The sequence below is a fragment of the Prionailurus bengalensis genome, chromosome B4, assembly GCF_016509475.1.
Source record: "Prionailurus bengalensis isolate Pbe53 chromosome B4, Fcat_Pben_1.1_paternal_pri, whole genome shotgun sequence".
NCBI lineage: Eukaryota > Metazoa > Chordata > Mammalia > Carnivora > Felidae > Prionailurus > Prionailurus bengalensis.
This window is the reverse complement of record NC_057358.1, coordinates 61,267,819-61,285,250: the sequence shown is the minus strand read 5'-3', so window position 1 is coordinate 61,285,250 and position 17,432 is coordinate 61,267,819. Positions and strand designations below refer to the sequence as shown.

At 35.9% G+C, this 17,432-nt stretch overlaps 1 protein-coding gene across 19 annotated transcripts in view; it reads right to left on the bottom strand.

Annotated features, from left to right (window-relative positions):
• Positions 1-17,432, bottom strand: part of CCDC91 (coiled-coil domain containing 91) — a 353,607-nt gene that overhangs the window by 237,617 nt on the left and 98,558 nt on the right. The gene's annotated exons all lie outside the window — the stretch shown is intronic.

Sequence of the window (17,432 nt, the reverse complement as noted above, 5' to 3'; positions counted from 1 at the left end):
AATAAACGTTGAAAAAAAAAAAATTTAAAAAAAATAAAAAAAAAAAAAAAAAAAAAAAAAAAAAAAAAAAAAACTGATTTGTTGAGGCAGTTTTTGACTTCCCAGTCTGTGGAAGCTGGGTCCTTACGAACTTCTTGTAGAAACCAAAAGCAAAGGCAAGCAAAAATAAACAAGTGAGACTACATTAAACTAAAAGCTTCTGTACATTAAAAAAAAACCATAAACAAAATGACAGAGCAACCTACCGAATGGGAGAAGACATTTGTAAATCATATATCTGATAAGGGGTAATATCCAAAAATTATCAAGAATTCATACAACTCAATAGCAAAAAAACAAACAATCCCATTTTAAAATGGACAGAGAATCTAAATAGACATGCATTTTTCCAAAGGAAATATACAGATGCCCAAAAGGTAGATGAAAGGTACTCAACATTACTAATCACATGGAAAATGCAAATGAAAACCACAGTGACATATCACCCCACACCTCGAAGGAACAGTAATACTAGAATGGCTATTACCAAAAAGACAAGAAATAAATACTGGCGAGATAAGTCATAGGAATGTCATGTACAGCATAATGACTAAAGTTAATAATACTGAATTGCATATTTGAAAGTTGCTAACAGATCATAAAAAATATTCATACGTTAAAAAAAGTAAGCAATCACATGTGAACGTTAACTAGAAGTATTGTAGTGATCATTTTGCAATATTCAGGCGTACCTCATTTTATTGAGTTCACGTTATTCCATTTTGCTGATACTGCATTTTTTACAAGTTTAAGGTTCATGGCCACACTGCATCAAGCAGGTCTATCAATGACATTTTTCCAACAGCATTTCCTCACTGCATGTCTCTGTGATACATTCTGGTAATTCTCAAAACATTTAAACTTTGTCATTATTATATTTGTTATGATAATCTGTGGTCACTGATCTTAATGTTAACTACTGTAATTGTTTTGGAGCATCACAAATCATGCCCATATAAGACAGCAAAGTTAATCAACAAATGTTGTCTGTTCTGCTTCACCAACCAGCCATTTCCTCATCCTTTTCCCTCTCCTCAGGCCTCCCTATTCCCTGAGACACAATAATACTGAAATCAGACTAATTAATAACCTCACAATGGCCTCTAAGCGTTCAAGTGAAAGGAACGGTTGTACATCTCTCACCTTAAATAGAAAGCTAAAAATGATTAAGCCTAGTTAGGAAAGCATGTCAAAAGCTGAGACAGGGTGAAAGCTAGGACTCTTGTACCAAATGATTAACCAATTTGTAAATGCAAAGGAAAATTTTCTTGACGGAAATTGTTACACCAGCAAACACACAAATGATAAGAAAGCAAAACATCCTTGTTGCCGAAATGGAAAAAGTTTTAGTGGTCTGGAAAGAAGATCAAACCAATCATAACATTCCCTTAAGCCAAAGCCTAATCCAGAGCAAGGCCCTAACTATTCAATTCTATGAAGGATGAGAGAAGCTGCAGAAGAAAAGTATAAAGCTAGCAGAGGTCGGTTCATGAGGTTTCAGAAAAGGAGCCATCTCTGTAAAATAAAAATGCAAGGTAAAGCAGCAAGTGTTGATGTAGAAGCTGCAACAAATTATCCAGAAGACTTGCTAAGATAATTAATCAAGGTGGTTACATCAAACAACAGATTTTCATTGTACATGCAACAGCATCTACTCCTCTGTTTTAAGAGGATGCCATCTAGGACTTTCATGGCTAGAGAGAAGTCCATGCCAGGCTTCAAAGCTTCAAAGGACAGGCTGATTCTCTTTGTTAGTGGCTAATCCAACTGGTAACTTTAAGTTAAAACCAATGCCCAGTTAGCATTCCAAAAACCCTAGGGCCTTAAGAATTATGCTAAATCTACTCTCCTATATTCTATCAATGGAACAACAAAGCTTGGATGACAGCACATCTGTTTACAACATGGTTTACTAAATATTTAGAACCCCCTGTTAAGACCTATGCTCAGAAAAAAAGATTCATTTCAAAATATTACTGCTAACTGACAATGTACCTAGTCACCCAAGAGCTCTGATAGACGTGTAAATTGAGATTCATGCTGTATTCATGCCTGCCAACAACATCCATTCTGCAGCCCATGGATCAAGGAATAATTTTGACTTTCAAGTCTTATTATTTAAGAAATACATTGCATAAGGCTACAGCTCCTATAAGCAGTGGTTCCTCTGATGGATCTGGGCAAAGTTAATTGAAAACCTTCTGGAAATGATTCACCATTCTAGTTGTCATTAACAATACTTGTAATTCATGGACAGAGATCAAAATATCAATATGAACAGGAGTTTGGGAGAAATGGATTCTAACCTTCATGGATAACTTTGAGGGGTTAAATATTTCAGTGGAGGAAGTAATTGCAGGTGTGGTGGAAATAGGAGGAGAGTTAGAATTAGAAGTGGAGCCTGAAGATGTGACTGCATTTGTGCAATCTCATGACAAAACTGTAACAGATGAGGAGTTGCTTCTTACTGATGAGCACAGAAAGTGTTGTGTTTTTTTTTAACGTTTATTTATTTTTGAGACAGAGAGAGACAGAGCATGAACGGGGAAGGGGAGAGAGAGAGGGAGACACAGAATCGAAAGCAGGCTCCAGGCTCTGAGCCATCAGCCCAGAGCCCGACGTGGGGCTCGAACTCCCGGACAGTGAGATCGTGACCTGAGCTGAAGTCGGTCGCTCAACCGACTGAGCCACCCAGGCGCCCCAGAAAGTGTTTTTTTGAGATGGAATTTACTCCTGGTGAAATGCTGTGTAGGTTGTTGAAATGATAAGAAGGATTTAACACATTACATCAATTTAGCTGACAAAGCTGTGGAAGGGTTTGAGAGGACTGACTCTAATTCTGAAAAAAGTTCTGTGGGTAAAATGCTATCAAATGGAATCATATGCTACAAAGAATTCGTTCACGAAATAACGAGTCAATAGATGTAGCAAACTTTTTTATTATCTTAAGCAACTGCCACAGCCATCTCAACCTGCAGCAAATACCACCCTGATCAATCATCAGCCATGAACACTGAGGCAAAACCTTCCCTACCAGCAAAAAGGTTACATATGGCTAGCTGAAAGCTCACATGATAGTTAGCATTTTTTAGCAATAAAGATTTTTCAACTGGGGCACCCGAGTGGCTCAGTTGGTTAAGCATCCTACTGATTTCAGCTCAGGTCATGATCTCACGGTTAGTGAGACTGAGCCCCGCATGGAAGTTGGGGGGAGGCTGTCAGCTTCAAGCCTGCTTGGGGCTCTCTCTCCTTCTCTGTCCCTCCCTTGCTCCTGCACACATTCTCACACTCTCTCTCAAGATAAATAAATAAACATTAAAAAAAGATTTTTAATTAAAGTATGTATTTTTAAAGACATAAGGTTACTGCACACTTAACAGAGATAAAGTAGAATATAAACATAAGTTTTATATGCACTGGGAAACCAAAAAAATCATTTGACTCTCATTATTGCAATATTCACTTTATTGTGCTGGTATGGAACTGAACCTACAATATCTTCAAAGTATACTTGTATACATATATCAAAGTATTATGTTGTACACCTGAAATGAATATAATATGTCAATTATACATATACATACATAATTTTTTTAACTCATTACAACATGATGAGGTAGTTAAGGAAAAAAAGTGCTTGTGCTCTTTTTGTGACTCCTTTATTACCTATTCACTTATTCAAACTACAATTGCAGAGTTACCATTACTATCAAGACAATGAAAGATCTGCAACCTTTTACTTTGGAAAACTTACCCCAAGAATATCCCATCAGTATTGAAATAATGAAAATAAATAAATAAATCCTCATCTAAAGTACTAACTGGTTAGATATTATGGAAAGGCCTCCCATTGTTTGCAGAGTTAATATCACTGTTGGAACATCCCAAATATCAAATAATTAAAATAAAATACTAATGTGTTACACATAATTGGTGTTTAATAAACCAATTTTACTCTTGAGAATTTATTTAGATATTTCTTGGAAATATTTACATATTAAATACTTTAAATATAACATAAAAGGGTAATTGTCCCAACACAGGGTAAAATTTGACTCAGAGATATAAAGGGAATACACAGGAAAGATTTTATTCTATTCCAACAACGAGGGAACCAAGGAAATGTTATAATCAGTCAAAGGAAAATCCAAAATAGCACAAATTCATGATGATTAAGGAATATTGAAATGAATAGCAATGGACATCAATTTTTTTTCCCCAAAGGAGAGAAGGAAGTCGATCAAAACTCTACTAGACATCACAGAATTTACATGTCTATCAATTACATATAACTTACAGAAAACTATAAAATGTAAAATAGCTCAAAGTCGGTACACAGGGATAGATTCAGATAACCCTGAGACCTCTGCTCAGTGTTAACAATGCATAGTTTTCATTTGAAAAGTTTTTTCTTTATGACCAAAAAGAATAGCTCAAATTTCAGTTAAGCCAAGTGCCTCTGACTGAGTACATAGTTTGTACCAGGCATTGTAAGAAATATTGTGTGCCAACCAATTCGATCCTTACCAAAACTACAATTTTATAAATGAAGACCCTAAGATTCAAAGTTTATTATGTCCAAGATCTCACAGCTAGATCAGAATACACGTCTGTTTGACTCCAAAGCTCACACCCTTCTTTCCACAATGATTAAAAAAAAATTACGGGGCACTTGGGTGGCTCAGTTGATTGGGCATTCGACTTCAGCTCAGGTCATGATCTCACCGTTTGTGAGTTCAAGCCCCGCGTCGGGCTCTGTGTTAACAGCTCAGAGCCTGGAGCCTGCTTCGGATTCTGTGTCTCCCTCTCTCTGTGCCCCTGCCCCACTCACACTCTGTCTCTCTCTCTCTCAAAAATAAAGATTAAAAAAATTTTTTTAATTAAAATCATGTATATCTTTGCCATTTGTGTATGTATGTGTGTGCATGCAAGTGTATGTGTGTGTGCGCACATTTAGGATGTAAACAATGAGAAATACAAGACAAGGAATCAAAATATAGACCACCTAATAGTAAAAGCATAAAGTTAGAAAAAAAAGAGAGATAAAAACTTAAGTATTTAATAAAACTAATGTTCTCAATGAAATGTATATTTAAATGATAACAACAACAGAAGTTACTGTTCTGTTATTCAAAGTCTAAAAAGAAAAACATGCCTGAATAGCACATATGCAGTAATTTATAAATGTCAATTAAAAGAATAAAGTAAAACCAGCAGTTCTCAAATTCTTAACCATATCCTATTCCCAACAGAAAACAAAATAATGGAAAACAAAACTACTTTAAAGTTCACATCCACCCTTCCAGTTACTCAAATGGTAAAGGAAATGTAGTTACAGTATGGGAATATTAGCAAAATGCAAGTCTCACAATTACTTCTTCTTTCCTCTCTTTCGTTAAGCCTTCAATGTAAAGCTTGCCACAATTTCTATTCTCTTTAAGCTGTGGAGATATTTTCAATTCTATGTGTACTTTTTTTCTTCAATTGCAGATTTCTTCTCTTATTCTCTGAAAAGAACTACTATTCTCACAATTTTCTTCCTATATGCCCATGATATTCGTGCTCTAAATCTTTTTATAATGTATATTAATACTTTTGACTTAATCACTATGTGCCTTAAAATTAAAATATTTTTCTCTTGTTACCTAAATCATAAAATAGAAATATAAACAAACTTCATTGCAACATACCGACAAGTAACAGTAGATCACAAAAAGAAATTCTTATTTGTCAGAAGCTAACTCAGCCTCCTAAAGTGAAATAAATAGTCTCATAATAACTTCAGAGTTTTCAAAGAATGAGCATCATTGTATACAAATAAAACTGTTCACGGGGCGCCTGGGTGGCTCAGTGGGCTAAGCGTCTCATTTCAGCTTAGGTCATGATCTTGCAGTTCATGGGCTCAAGCTCGTGTCAGACTGTGCTGACAGCTTGGGGCCTGGAGCCTGCTTCGGATTCTGTGTCTCCCTCTCTCTCTGCCCCTGCCCTGCTCGCGCTCTGTCTCTCTCTGTCTCTCAAAAAAAAAAAAAAAAAAAAAAAAAAAACATTAAAAAAAAGTTTTAAAAACAAATGAAACTGTTCACTTTAGAGTTTTGCAGTATTTTGCCCACATTTAAGTCTGAAGCATCTATACTACCCAATAGAGTGCTATATTTAAGAATTCCCATCAAAGTTAGCCAGCATCTAATGACTGTGTATATAAAACATGTATATAGCTTTTATAAACGTTATAGTCCTAACAGTTTTCAACAACCCCAGACCAGCCTTCTCTAAAGCAAAATTTGGGCCTACTACATTATCATAAACTTCTTAACTCTGCTGGATGTCTTTATATCCCGTTTCCAACAAGTTTAAAGCAACAGCAGCTATTAGACACCTAAACTCTCAGCTTTTCCTCCAAGAAATTGTATATGCTCAAATGCAGAAGAAATGTTATTTTAAGATCTATTGTCATTATATTCATTAAAATTAATGAAACATAAACTGAAGTAAACTGAAAACGGTTTACATCTCAAAATAAAAATAAAGAGGCAAATGCCTTCACCTAAGGAATGTCTGTCACAGAGTCCAATTAAGTACCAAAGTTATGCTTGTTGATAAGCATAGAAGACTTAAGCAAAAAAGTGAAAATTTAAAAAAAAAATTTTTAATGTTTATTTATTTTTTAGAGAGAGAGAGAGAGAGAGAGACAGTGTGACTGGGGGAGGGGAAGAGAGAGAGGGAGACACAGAATCCAAAGCAGGCTCCAGGCTCTGATCTGTCAGCACAGAGCCCGACATGAGGCTCGAACCCACAAACCGTGAGATCGTGACCTGAGCCAAAGTCAGACGCCCAACCAACTGAGCCACCCAGGCACCCCCCAAAAATGAAAATTTTAGTAAGAAATACAAATGCTAAAAAAACATATACTTACAAACTCATGGAATTGGTGCAAAGCCTTATGAATTGTTCATTTAAGGGATATGTCAGTCTAAGGTTTAGAATATTCAGTATTCAACTCACCAAAAGTAGTGATAGTTAACTGTAATATGGTCTTCCATCTATAATTAACAAAAAATAAAACACAATTGTCTAACACTGACTTGATGAAAGCTTAATTTATGGTTTATGAAGGGTATAGTTTAGAAAAAGAAAAACTCTGGGGCACCTGGGTGGCTCAGTCAGTTAAATATCTGACTCTTGATTTTGGCTCAGGTCATGATCTCACAGTTCATGAGATTGAGCCGTTATAGGCTCTGTGCTGACAGCATGGGGCCTGCTTGGGATTCTCTCTCCCTCTCTCTCTCTGTCCCTTCCCCATGTGTGCGCACATGTGCACATCCTCTCTAAGCAAACAAACAAACATTTTAAAAAATTATGACAATCAAATAATATAATGACTGGGGAATTGCTTTAAAAACTAAAGTTATCAAGAAGAATCATCACATAGGTGATCAAATCATATAGGTATGCAAAGTTTCCTAAATAAAAGAGAACCATTCCAAAGGCAAAAAGAGTGAAATATAAAATATTAATTTATCCAATATATTTAAATAAAAAATACAAGCAACCAGATAGAAGAATGGTTGATCAGCTACACAAACTTAAATAAAAGGAAAGATATATAGACAAATACTGGCAGAGTTCATCCAAGTATTATCCAGGGAAAAGGACACTTAAGCCAACATTTTAAGTTATTCCAGTCCTCTTGGCAAATCCACTTCTATAATGTGAAAGAAACATGCTCTCACCATAAGTCATTAAATTCAATTTATTTATTCTAATTCCATGTTCACCACACACCTTCTGCTCACAATCTGGTTACCATTTGTTCTGCCTATAGGTAGAGAATGGAATATTCCATTATCTGGCAGAGAAATTTCTCATTGTAAATTAATAAATTGGCATTCTGGTTCTATATTTAAGCTTAATATGCTTCGTCTATCTCTGAAAAATGAATCTGCTCTCAATATACTGACAAATATACAACCTAATATACAAATATATGTATTTATATATATATACTCAGCAAGAACCAGTTCCCAACTTTGAACAGAGGCAAATTTAATGAAAAAAGATGTGCCCATCTCTGAGGATTCTTTCAAGAAAGTGTGCCAAAATTAACATGTTGATACAACATCCTAGTACCTGTAACCAAGACAGCATATATAAGAAATTTTACATTTTACAGTTAATGAGAACTAAAAAAATTCAAGTGACTTGCCTAAATTATCCTGCTAAACAATAACAGATTAAGATTATAATGGACCTTTCCTGATTCCTAATAGCAGTTCTTTCCCTACCTCCATAAGAGGTATTTGGGTTCACCCAGCATTTGGGTGAACATTCCATGAAACTTTTCAAGTTTATGAAAACAGAGTTATATTTCAGAGATTAAAAATTTTGCTTCATTAGAGGCTATTTACAGGAATAAACAGTATTTGCTATTTCACAGGGAGTAGTATGAAGTCCAGGCAAAAGGAAGAAAAGAAAAGAAAAGAAGAGAAGAGAAAAGAAAAGAAAAGAAAAGAAAAGAAAAGAAAAGAAAAGAAAAGAAAAAGAAAACAGAGAAGAGAAAAAAACAAATAAACATATCAATTCAGAATAAACCTACTTTTATTTAATCCTCATTGTTGACCATGCATAAAAGTGTGCTTTTGTCCCAGATTACACAATTCAAAAAAACTAAGTAAAGCTTGGCCATATTTGTGGAGATGGAGAAAGACTGACTGATAATTGCTATTTCTATAGATAGACATTAAGTACAAAAAGGTACAATCACAAAGGGTAAAAACAGGGAGTGTTAGAAGAGTGCAGAAAACCTAATTTGCATCAGGCATCCTCAAAAGCTATCATGAGTGTGGTATAATTTTATCAAGAAAGCAAAGCTTATTAATATTCCACATATAACAGCAAATATGTGCCTAGAAAATACCCTAAAATTTTGAGAGAAATACCTGTCTCAGAAATAAATTTTCTACCACCAAAACAAAACAAAACAAAACAAAACAAAACAAAACAAAACAAAACAAAACCCTTTAGGGCACTTCTATTAGTCACTTTAATTGTTAGTAGAGATGATCCTATGTATTAAAGGATTAGCTATGTTGAGAATAGACTGTTGTGGGCAAGGGCAGAAGATCTGTTTAGTATGCTTTTTCAGTAAAACACTCAAGAGATAATGGTGACCCAAACCAGGATAAGCGTGGAAGTTCTAAAAATTGACAAAATACTGTATATATTTTGAAAGAATAGGCAACAAGATTCCCTGACTATTCAGATGTAGCGCAGAAGAGGAAAAAGAAGAATCAAGGATGACTCCAGCATTTTGATTAAGTGAATGAAAGGATGCAGTTTTCAACAATTAAAATGGAAAAGCCTGCTGCTGGAAAAAAGGGCAGAAAAGGAGGAGTTCAGATCTGGACTTTGTAATACCCACATGAGGGTCTTTTATTTCCACCTAGACACTTGGACTCTTAAAACTATCCTGGACCATAAAGGGGCATCAGACTCATTTGTAATACATAGGACAGAAACATAGCATCCAAGCAACATCAAAAGTTTCTTTCACAAGAAAAGTTCCAGCAGCAATAAAAAGGCTTAGCCTCTGCCCTCAACCCAAGTCCCAGCTCATGTGCAAGTAGACAAGGTCCTCATAGGCAAGGGTGAAGCCCATTTTGGCTTGGAAGTCAGCCACAAGCTCCATAAGAGTGAGAATCTCTTGAAACAACCTAATGGGCATTGCTATGAGGGTCTCAAAACAGACATGTTTAGTTACAAAAATTAACGTACTCAGGAAAGTCCTAAACTATGCCTTCCAGCCAAGTGCATACAGCTCATTCACAGAGCCCCTAGACAAGACATAACTTATTTATCAGGGTCATTTTTTATCCTGTTGCCTGGTAACAAGGATGGCATTCCACTTCATCATGTTCCCAGGGGGCAGAGAACCAGAAGGTGTAACTCAAAAGATGTATCTTTAGAGAAGGACATGTTAATTTAGAACATCTAAGAGACATCCAAGTGAAAACAGCGGGCAACCTATAAGATTATATGAATCTAAAGAGACTAGAGACTTAAATCTATTAACAATAGTAATCTTGGAAAGAAACAAACAATTGAAACAATAACATGCAGCTTGACTACTTGTAAAAAAGATTATTCAAATGCGCCTCTAAAGTGTTCCCCCCACCAGGATACAACAAAAAGAGCTTATTTCACCCTAGAAAGACATATCATTGCCAATATATAAACATTAATTTTCATGAAACAATGTGCCATGCATATTTTAAAGTTAAAAATCTAAAGCAAAAATGGCAATAAAATAAAGATGAGGGGCTACTGGGTGTTTCAGTCAGTTGAGTGTCTGACTTTGGCTCAGGTCATCATCTCACCGCTTGTAAATTCGAGCCCCAAATCGGGCTCGCTGCTGTCAGCCTGTCAGCACACAGCTCGCTTCAGATCCTCCGTCCCCCTCTATCTGCCCCTTACCTGCTTGCACTCTCCCCCAAAATAAAAACTTTTAAAAATAAAAAGTAAAAAATAAAAAAATAAAGATATTTTGCAACTAAAATGGAGTTTTAGAGTTATAGGCAATTCAGAATAATCTTGTAAGATTAGCAAAATTATCAATGATTCTACAACTTGCATTCTTTCATATATTTCAGCTTCTATGACGAATAGCATCACTACTCCAGAATGCTCCTTACATCATATTATTTAGACTTATTTTGGAATAGAAAAACTGTTTGGTATGAACAGGATGATGAAAACCATTAAAGGTAGGAAAAACTTACCAACCTAATGGTAGCATTCAAGGCTTTACTTTATTCTTTGTAAATATTTTGAATATAGTTATTTTTCATTGTTTTAGTTGTCTCTTACTTGTGCTACATATACATTTTTACCTTTAAATTATATTACGAAGCCTCCTGCTACCTCTTAACATTTATCTTTCAATTAAAAGATTTACAACTCCTTTCTATACATACAGATTATCTCATTTTTGACATTAAATTCAGGATCCTATGGTAGAAGTCAAACTAAAGTATGTCCTTTCAGCAGCATTAGACAGCAGTTTTGAGAAACTTACAAAACTGCAATAACAGAAATAAGATTAACAGATTAGGTTAAAATAGTTTCTTTAATTACAACTTTAGCTACTTCCTAAAAAATACCCTGACTGAAAGCTACTTTCTAATGGCAGAACTAAGGGGAAATTAAATGATTATCATAAAATTTACAATAGATACACAGACATACACAAAAGAATAAGAATAATGTGATTGTCTTCTGATGCGTCAACTTGGATGGACTACAGTCACCAGTTTTTCAATGCATCACTAATCCAGGTGTTGCTGTGAAGGTATTTTGTATGATTAAAGCCTATAATCCATTGGCTTTCAGTAAGGGAGATCATACTAGATAATATGCGTGGACCTGATTCAATTATTGAAAGGCCTCAAAAGCAGAGCTGAGGTTTTTTTTACTTGAGGAAATTCCACTTTGGGCTGCAGCTTCAAACTGTGCCTAACAGTTTGAACTTGCCCTTCCTGATGGCCTACCCAATGGATTTCAGACTTGCCTAGCAGTCCCCACAATCGTGTAAAATTATCTTTCAAAACTTGCAATGTATCTCTCGATATGTATCTACTACTGGTTCTGCTTCTCTGAGTAAACCATGTATGATACAAATACCATGTCCACACAATATATAATACTCAAATATTCCCACAAGTGCTTAATGGATAAAAACCTTCCTGGGGCACCTGAGTGGCTCAATCAGTTAGGCATCTGAGTCTTGACTTCAGGTCAGGTCATGATCTCAAAAGTTTTGTGAGCTCAAGCTTGGCTGCACGCTGACAGCACGGTGCCTGCTTGGGATTCTCTCTCTCTCTCCTCTCTCTCTCTCTCTCTCTCTCTCTCTCTCTCTGCCCCTCCCCCTGCCTCTCCCTTTGCTTGCACACATTCTCTTTCATTCTCTCTCTCTGCCTCTGTCTCTAAATGAATGAATGAATGAATGAATGAACGAATAAATAAATAAATTTTTAAAGGCCTTCCAATTTATTTGAACCAAACAGACCACTGCCAGCAAACATCCCAATACTTTAAACCCTTTCTTGAACAAAGTAATGAATAAATGAAAAAAGACAACACAGACAGAAAAATGGATAGTACAAATCTCCCAGATTAAATAGAAAGCCATATTGCATAATATCTTGTTTTGTGACTCTTCAATCATTAATTGGCAATTGTTTTTAATAGGAAGATGCTCATAAAGAAGTAGGAGTCATTAACCTATTTATATGTTCTCCTAATCCAACATCCCAACCATAATTGTTACAGACATCTGGATTACAAAAAGAATTCTGGGGGCGCCTGGGTGGCTCAGTTGGTTGAGCATCCGACTTCGGCCCAGGTCACGATCTCACGGTCTGTGAGTTCGAGCCCCGCGTCGGGCTCTGTGCTGACAGCTGAGAGCCTGGAGCCTGCTTCAGATTCTGTGTCTCCCTCTCTCTCTGCCCCTCCCCCCGCTCATTCTCTCTCTCTCTCTCTCTCTCTCTCTCTCTCTCTCTCTCTCTAACATAAACATTAAAAATTTTTTTTAAAAAATAAAAAATTCTGTATTATCTATTACCCATCCAACATAAATGACATCTAGAATAAGACAGAATATAATTACCTTATACACAAAATGTTTTTATAACCAGTTTCTGGATGTGAAAGTAGTGTTTCAGCATAGATTAAATCGTAAAACACACAGCAGGTAGGTAATTTCAAACAAGAAATGTGTACAAGGAAAAAGTTAAGGACCTACTAGAAATAGTTGAGAGAGCAGAAGAATGGGTAAGTAATATGAAAAATTATTTAAAATGTTTTCACACATAAGACCTAAAAAAAAAAGAATGCTTTCTGAACTCTCTAAAGTTCTTTCTGTCCCTAATATTACATTAAACTTTATAAGATCCTCCAGTATTATAAAAATAAGAGCAAGACTCTTACTTAAATAGGCCAAATCCTAGAAAAAAGAGTCACATACTTTCTGTTCTGTACACTGATTTTTTTTTTAATTTAAATCCAATTAGTTAACAAATAGTGTAATAATGGTTTCAGGAATAGAATTTGTGATTTATCACTTATATATAGCACCCAGTACTCATCCCAACAAGTGCCCTCCTTAATGCCCATCACCCATTTAGCTCATTGCCCACCCACCTCCCCTCCGGTAACCCTCAGTTTGTTCTCTGTATTTAAAAGTCTCTTGGGGCGCCTGGGTGGCGCAGTCGGTTAAGCGTCCGACTTCAGCCAGGTCACGACTTCGCGGTCCGTGAGGTCGAGCCCCGCGTCAGGCTCTGGGCTGATGGCTCAGAGCCTGGAGCCTGTTTCCGATTCTGTGTCTCCCTCTCTCTCTGCCCCTCCCCCGTTCATGCTCTGTCTCTCTCTGTCCCAAAAATAAATAAACGTTGGAAAAAAAAATTTTTTAAAAAATAAAAGTCTCTAATGGTTTGCCTCCCTCTCTGTTTTTACCTTACTTTTCCTTCCCTTCCCCTATGTTCATCTGTTTTGTTTCTTAAATTACACATATGAGTGAAATCATATGGTATTGTCTTTCTCTGACTTATTTCACTTAGTATAATACATTCTAGTTCCATCCACATTGTTGCAAACAGCAAAGATTTCATTCTTGTTGATCACCCAGTAATATTCCATTATCTATCTATCTACCTATCTATCTACACTACATCTGTCAATGGACAGTTGGGCTCTTCCCATACTTTGGCTATTGTTGATAGTGCTGCTATAAACATTGGCGTTCATGTTCCCCTAAGAGTCAGCATTTTTGTACCATTTGGATAAATACCTAGTAGTGCAATTGCTGGGTGGTAGGGTAGTTCTATTTTTAATTTTTTGAGGAACCTCCATGCTGTTCCCCAGAGTGGCTGTACCAGTTTGCATCCCCACCAAGAGTGCAAAAGCGTTCCCCTTTCTCCGCATCCTCACCAACATCTGTTGTTTCCTGAATTGTTAATTTTAGCCATTCTGACTTTAAAGGTGACAATGTGCTCATATCATAATGTTTTCTGAGACAATGTTTTTTTTTAATTAAATATATTTGGAGATTTACTGTCTTCAAAGCACTTATTTTCCTCTGTTTATATTCCCGAACAACCCTGATATAGCAGGTAGATAAAAATAGGCTCTTTACAAACAAAGACATGATGTAACATATTTTAGGCTAAGCCTAATTTTTTAGACTAACAGGAATGATTTAATACTACATTTTATGTATATAATATATATTTAGATAAAAGAGTGCCCCAGAGTGCAAGTATCATACCATGTGCTGGCACAGGGAGTGTTCACCTTCTTTAAGTAACAGATAACTCTGAGAGTCTAAAAGGAGCTATGAACTTTCCTCTCCAGAAAGGTCCATACACTCATGCACACAGAATTTTGTATATAAGTTGATGAGTTTCATACGTGCCATATTTAGAAGGTTTCTAAAAAGAGGATAAAAAGATAAGACAGTTTGCCACCCTAAGGATCACATTGTAGTGAAGATACATGTAAACAAATTATAATAATAGAAGATGTAGAAGATTAAGTCTAAGTGCAAAGAAGAAAAAGATTATCTTTATCTTTATAAGAAAGTCTTCACAAAGGATGTGATCCCTAGATGGACTTAAAATAGGACATGTAGCTTGTGAGATAAAGGAAAAGCAAGAGAAAGGGGAAAATACTTAAATAACACCATCTCAGGCATACTCATTTAATCTTTAATAGTATATACTATCACCTTTAATCATATATATATATATATATATGTGATTAGATATCTACATATATATCAATGTAGAGATATACAATGTAGATTATATAATATACATGTATATATGCATATGTGTATTCACACTTAATCTTGAGAATACTTCTTCTTAACAGGTATTATGACCATTTTACAGACAAGAAAACAGGTACTGGAAAGGCTAATTAACTTGGCCAAGATCACAGAGCTCTTAATGGTGAAGCTGGGATTCATAGACAAGTCTGTATAATTCTTACTGGTACTTTCTAGGCAAAGAGAAGAGCATATGAACAATGGGTCAACTACACTCAAAAAAAAAAAAAAGGTATGGAGACATGAAACCACAGAATATGTTTAAGGGAACGGCAACATAATTGAAAAGTAAAAAGCCCAAAAGAAATATGGTGATTACAGAGGCCCTAGTCAACTAGTTGTAAGAAATTAAAAGAGAGAGAGAGATTTAGAAATAACCGTTTTCTGGCTGGTACACCTGACTGAATGCTGACTTTATTAAGTGAGAAAAGAAATATTAGAAGAGTGTAGGTTTAAAGCAGTAAAAAGGAGGATAAGATTTAGATATGTTGACTTTAAGGTACCTAAGAAAAACAGCCAGATAGAGCTAGAGAGCAGCTGAAATTTTAAGTCTGAAGCTCTGAAGAAGGGCAAGAGTAAAAGCACAAACCTAAATACCCTCAATTAAAAGATTTCATCAGTGAAAAAATACGAGAAGCAAGGACAGAACCCTAGAAAACAACTTTTAAGAGGAAGGGAGAAAGAAGATGATAATGAAGTGAAGAATCCAAAAGCAAGGATTACAGATGTAGAAAAAAACAGGGGTATGTGCTGGCATAACCATCAACCTAAAAAAGACGAACTAACAGAATAAAATGCCATAGATAAAACAAAACAGTAATTAACAGAAAAGAAAGGTTATTTCCTCTGGCAGAAATTGAAGGGGTTAAAGAAGTTCAGTGGAGAAAGAGACATGTAAACCAAGCCTTGAAAGAAAGGTGTGACTTGAACATGTAGTGGAGAATATTCCAGCTCGAGAACAAAACAAGAAAAAACAGAGCTAGGGACACACTAGAAAGACCTGCTGGGAAAGGCAAGTAATTTCAGTTTTACTGGACCACTGGTATGTCAAGGGTAATAGTGATGACAAGTCAACATAGTTAGGCCATTAGCGGATAAGGGTGGATTTGGAAAATGAGACAAAAGAGCTTAGGGGTTTTGAACTCCTCTATATAAAGACTATTCTGGAAACCATGTACAGTATGAATTAGGAGAAAAGGAATCAGTTAAGATAATATTTGCCATAATTCATGTGAGATGTTCTATAAATCTGAACTAGTTTGACAGAACTGAAAACGAAGAGGAAGCTGATGCACTAAGCAAAAGAATGAGACCAAGAGTACTGACCAACATACTTGTATTCAGCTTCCCCTAGAGCGAAACAACTGGAATAACCAAAGCCAATGTCATTTCAAGACAAAGCATTTGATATACCAAAAATGATTAACTAACCCCATTTAAAAAATCTCACTTCATTGGCATATAGTAGCTATAGAACTCATGATGAATATTAGAAATTCCCCTTTATCATAATAAGGTATTTATATATCTCTAAAATGTGAATTACTTTTAAAAAGATGAGTTTGGGGGCACCTGGGTGGTTCAGTTGGTTAAGCATCCGACTCTTAGTTTCAGCTCAGGTCATGATCTCATGGTCCTAAGATCGAGCCCTGCAGTAAGCTCCATGCTGGACATGGAGCCTGCTTAGGTCTCTCTCTCTCCCTCTACCCCTCCCCAGTTCGATCGCGCTTTGTCTCAAAAAAATTTAAAGGGGCACCTGGGTGGCTAAGTCTGTTAAGCATCCAACTTTGGCTCAGGTGATCTCACAGTTTGTGAGTTTGAGTCCCACACTGGGCTCTGTGCTAACAACTCAGAGCCTGGAGCCTCCTTCAGATTCTGTGTCTCCCTCTCCCTCTGCCCCTTTGCTGCTCACGCTCTTTCTCTCTCAAAAATAAATAAACATTAAAAAAATTATAATTAAAAAGTATAAAATAAGCAAAAACATGAGTTTGTACTTTATTCTGATAAAAACATGCTTTAATATAAGACCTTTCCACTTCCAAAACATTTATTAATTTTAATGTTCACCTTAGTCGGTTTTACATAGAAATGTTTATGTTTTTTAACAAACCTATAAATACATCAGTATAAGCTATGGGCTAATGAAATACAGCTTCAATTAGCCTTTAGGAAAACTAACAACAAATCACTGAAATTTAATTTCCCATAAATCTTAGCAGGTAAGTAAAGTGTAATTATAAAATTAAAAATCTGAAATCAAAAAGCTGAAATTTCTTGGGGCGCCTGGCTGGCTCAGTCGGTTAGGTGTCTGACTTTGGCTCAGGTCATGATCTCATAGTTCATGGGTTCAAGCCCTATGTCAGGCTCTGTGCTGACAGCTCAGAGCTTGGAGCTTGCTTTGGATTCTGTGTCTCCCTCTCTCTCTGCCCTTCCCCCACCCCCACCGCCTCATGATCTATCTCTCTCTGCCTCTCAAAAATGAATAAACATTAAAAAAAATTTTAACTGAAATTTC